Source organism: Apium graveolens, chromosome 7, assembly GCF_009905375.1.
Source record: "Apium graveolens cultivar Ventura chromosome 7, ASM990537v1, whole genome shotgun sequence".
NCBI lineage: Eukaryota > Viridiplantae > Streptophyta > Magnoliopsida > Apiales > Apiaceae > Apium > Apium graveolens.
Genome location: NC_133653.1, coordinates 110050790 through 110054936, shown reverse-complemented (window position 1 = coordinate 110054936; position 4147 = coordinate 110050790). Strand labels below are relative to the sequence as shown.

The 4147-nt window shown below is 37.9% G+C and overlaps 1 non-coding gene across 1 annotated transcript; it reads right to left on the bottom strand.

Moving 5' to 3' along the window:
• Positions 1 to 310: 310 nt before the first annotated feature.
• LOC141676191 (small nucleolar RNA R71) lies at positions 311 to 417 on the bottom strand. The gene has a single exon (XR_012556795.1). It is a non-coding gene; the product is annotated as a small nucleolar RNA R71 (small nucleolar RNA).
• Positions 418 to 4147: the final 3730 nt, after the last annotated feature.

Here is a 4147-nt window from a genome sequence, read left to right as displayed (position 1 = left end):
CTGGCCAGCTATCACAGCTAATACCTTTGAGATCAAGCCTGACATAATTCAATGGGTACAGACTTCAGTCCAGTTTGGGGGTTCTCCAACGGAAGATCCCAATACACACATTAGGAATTTCATAGAGATCCACGACACCTTCAAGTTCAACGGTGTTTCTGAAGATGCTGTGAAGCTGAGACTTTTCCCATTCTCTCTGAGGGACAAGGCTAAGAGCTGGTTACACTCTTTACCAGCTGGTTCGATTGCTACTTGGGAAGATCTTGCTCAGAAGTTTCTCACTAAATTCTTCCCTATGGTGAAGACAGCTGCATTCAGAAACGCTATTACTCAATTTGCGTAGCAAATGGGAGAATCGCTATGTGAAGCTTGGGAGCGCTATAAGGAGATGCTTAGGAAGTGTCCTCATCATGGAATTCCTGATTGGATGATCCTCACTTATTTTTATAATGGGTTGGGAGCACAGTCCAGACCCATGCTCGATGCAGCATCAGGTGGAGCATTATGGGCAAAGAGCTATAAGGAAGCTTATGATCTAATTGAACTGATGGCTTCTAATTAATATCAGTATCCAACCCAGAGATGTCCACAGGACAAGGTAGCAGGAGTTCTTAAGGTGGATACAGCTACGGCTATCACAGCTCAACTAAAGGCGTTGTCTATGAAGATCGATTCTCTGGCTAACTATGGTGTTAAGCAGAAAATTAGTGTTTGTGAGTTATGTGCAGGTCCGCATGTGATGGAGCAATGCGCTATATCTAGTGACTCAGCTCAGTTTATGAGCAACTTTCAGAGATCACAACAACCAGTTCTAGAAACTTATCATCCTGACAACTGGAATCATCCTAACTTTAGCTGGAGCAACAATCCAAATGCGATGCAACAGCCGTTCCAGCAGTTTGGAAATAAGCTATTCAACCCTCCTGGTTTTCAGTAACAAATTACACCAAAACAACAACTCCAAATTCAACAACAAAATCATGATGCAGGTCTATCTTCGAATGAAAAATCTGAATTGGAGGAGTTGCGGCTTATGTGCAAAAACCAGGCTCTTATATGCCAAAGCCAGGCTATTTCTATCAAGACTCTGGAGAACCAAATAGGGAAAATTGCTAATGCCTTATTGAATCGGCCACCAGGAATGCTTTCTAGTGATATAGAAGCCAATCCAGGCAAGAGGGAAGTTGAAGAACAGGTGAACTCCATCACCTTAAGGTCCAGAAAGGTTGTAAGCCCCCAAATTCAGCAAGACGAAGAGCCTGAAAAGTCTCAAGTTCCAGAATCTGAAGTTTTGGCTGAAGAAGATTTGTAGAAGGAAGTAGAGGTGGAACCAAGGAAGACTAATGTGGAACATACTCCTCCTGAGGGTAATACAGGGGAGAAGCAGATCTATCCTCCACCTCCTTTTCCTAAGAGGCTACAGAAGAAAAAGCTGGATAAGCAATTTGCTAAGTTTCTGAAGGTGTTTAAGAAACTTCATATCAACATACCTTTCGCTGAAGCTCTTGAACAGATGCCTAGCTATGCGAGGTTTATGAAAGGTATTCTCTCTCAGAAAGTGAATCTCGATGACTTAGAGACCGTTGCTCTCTGTAACACCCCCAAATCCGGGGTCAGGGATCCGGGTTGTCACGAGTTCCATTTCCCTTAATAACACCCAATCTTAATAAATAATCAACTACTCTGTACTGTGACCCCACAATAAACACACACACCACAAGTTATAGTCTCAGAGATGAATATCCAAAAATAATCACAAGTCATTTTATTCCACAATTATCTGCCAATACACCTTAAAAGGTTTTCTGAATAAATTTACATTTTCTTTGCCATTATTACAATTCATAAATATACATAAATCTGGTACATCAAAAGTTGAAGCCTAGCCTATTGGTAGCTCCTACCTCAGCTACAGCGACATCAACGCCTATAGGGAAACTGCGGAACGTTTCCTATCCGCTCGCGAATTGGGAGCTTGGTCATGTTCATCTTGTCTATCTGATGTTGTGTGATGAAAGAAGAAAGCAAGGGTGAGCAGCAAGCCCACCGAAATAATATGTATAATAATTTACAATATATGAGCATTCTCATAGTACTCAAGAAAGTCTTGGTTAAGAAGAAATGAACCAAGTTGATATCTTAATGCGATGAAGTCGCAAAATATTCAGTATATATATACATATATACTTTTCAAAATATTGGAAGTCCTCTTCCATGCATAATACACACAGAGTTCCAGTGTATAACTGTATAAAAATATCGTTGCAAGGTGGTCTCATATATCTAACCTTGTCTCAACGTTTTTTCTGAAAATCTTCGTCATGCATAAGATAATCATTTACTAGATATAAGTTTAAAAGATGAAGTTACAAGATACTCCAATATACTTATATCTTTTCCAAATACTACTTGAACTACCACCGTTCAAGTTATAATTAGTTTTAAAAGTTCATCACATAGATGAGACTACAAGACCAGATTTGAATAGATTAAATCTTTAAAATATCACCAAAATAAAATGAAGTTACGAGATACTTCATTTGATGCAAACATCATTTTGAAAACTTGACCCTGCCAACACTCAACAATCGCCCAATCGTAGCCTTTCTATCGAAGTGCTCTGGGTAGTGTTGCAGAAATATCCAATTGGATGATGAACTCATTACGGGAGTTTGCCGCGCCAGGAAGACCACTTACGATGATCAGTCGTAGTAGTGCAACCCCACCATTTTCTACATGTAGAGGAGAACCTGTCGGATTTACTTGTCAACCGAACACTGAACTCCTAAGGAATGGACCGCCTTAGCGGAACTTCCAGGCCATTTGGGCCAATATAATAAGGCTGGGCCGGCGCCACTCGACCACTTACGCCACTCCTAGTTCAGATGAAATCCATGACTCTGAAACGTAAAGCTCGTTCCCCCTTTCCCCAAGTAGAAACTTGTTGATACGGCTCCACCAAGAAGTCGTATCTAGTTGGAAAGGAGAACTCACCGATATTTCCCAGGCGATGCCTGTTAATGGATTAACTTGTTCCAAGAATTTTACTTCCGGAGTGTTGGGTAAGTAATCGATTCATTTAACAAAACAGCAACCTTGTTGCGAATATAAAACACACCACAGAGCCGGATCCCTCAGGTTTTGAGCGAGTATTCAAATCCCCTTCGAAAGGAGGATCTTAAATATAAAAATAAGTTTTGGGATGCGCTCTAAATTTTAAAAATCATTTTGAAGACTCGCAAAACATTTTTAAGAATGTTTGGAGTGATGCTGATTTAACAAAATAAATCAGTCCCAATATATTAGAAAATATCTGAATATTATTATTTAAATAATATTTCCATAAAGAATCATCTTTATAAAAATAATTGAAGTAGAAGTTTTGAAACTTATACTTGAAATGAATATTAAATATCCAAAGATATACCTATACGAAAGTACTATCTTTATTTGAATAATCAAAAGTGAGTTTGATTATCGACACCTTATTCTTTAATAAATAAAGAATATATCTCAGCAAATAATCGGAGTCATAGATCCTCAAATGAATATTCAAATAATATTCAATAAATAAAATAAGCTGAGTCATAATACCTCGAATGAATATTATAAATAATATTCATTAAATAAAATAAAGGAGTCATAAGTCCTCGAATGAATATTCAAGATAATATTCATTAATAAAATAAAGTTATCGAATAAACCTTATTCGATTAATAGTTTTGAAAACTATAACCATATATATATATATATATAAATATATATATATATAATCTACTCGGGATCCTCGACTCCCGGTTTTAGAAAATGTTTTCACCTTTGGGTCCCTATACTAAGGGTATATGCAAATTACCGCTATTCTCTAGCATAGGTATTATCAACTGAACCAACAGATATATATGGCAAGAATACGAAACAGGCATGCATATATATACCATATCAGCATGCTTCAATATATCGCAAAATTTGCTAATTAACCAACATGCATCTATCACAACTCAGACTCTAACGCTCGTTTTGCGCTTACTGATTCTCTTAAGTCACTCGAGTCCCCTCGGCTCCACCATTTTTAATAATTTAACCATTACGAGTTTTAAGGCGATTCCTTCGCGAGTGTCTTACCAACTTCCTATTACACCCTACATAA